We start from the raw sequence: 632 nt of genomic DNA on the forward strand, positions 1-632 counted from the left end.
AAATTATTCAACTTTTACCAAATTTTCATGGCTTAGATTCTGAAAATCCATATTTACATCTAAGAGAATTTGAGGAAGTTTGTAACACTTATAATGATCAAAATTGTAGCATGGATATAGTTCGATTAAAGCTTTTCCCTTTTTCTTTAAAAGATAAAGCTAAAACATGGCTACAAAATTTGAGATCAAGTTCAATAAGATCATGGGAAGAAATGCAACAACAATTTCTCAAAAAGTTTTTTCCTTCCCATAGAACAAACTCTTTTAAAAGACAAATTACTACTTTTTCTCAAAAACAAGGAGAAACATTTTATCAATGTTGGGATAGATACAAAGAATTACTTAATACATGCTCACATCATGGTTTTGAAACATGGAGAATAGTTTCTCACTTTTATGAAGGTCTAATACCTAAAGATAGGCAAATGATAGAATTCATGTGTAATGGGAACTTTTGAACATAAAAACCCAAATGAAGCTATGAAGTATTTGGATTCATTAGCAGAAAATGCTCAAAATTGGGATAAACTAGGCACCATAGAACCACCAACAACTAAAATCAATAATTCAACAAATGGGGGTGATATTTATAATCTTAAAGATGATATAGATATTCAAGCTAAACTTGCATC

General features: G+C 29.4%; 1 non-coding gene across 1 annotated transcript; it reads right to left on the minus strand.

Annotated features, from left to right (window-relative positions):
- Positions 1–256: 256 nt before the first annotated feature.
- LOC140987056 (small nucleolar RNA R71) lies at positions 257–367 on the minus strand. The gene has a single exon (XR_012177057.1). It is a non-coding gene; the product is annotated as a small nucleolar RNA R71 (small nucleolar RNA).
- Between the last annotated feature and the right edge of the window lie 265 nt (positions 368–632).

The sequence above is a fragment of the Primulina huaijiensis genome, chromosome 10 (genome assembly GCF_012295235.1).
Source record: "Primulina huaijiensis isolate GDHJ02 chromosome 10, ASM1229523v2, whole genome shotgun sequence".
Classification (NCBI taxonomy): domain Eukaryota; kingdom Viridiplantae; phylum Streptophyta; class Magnoliopsida; order Lamiales; family Gesneriaceae; genus Primulina; species Primulina huaijiensis.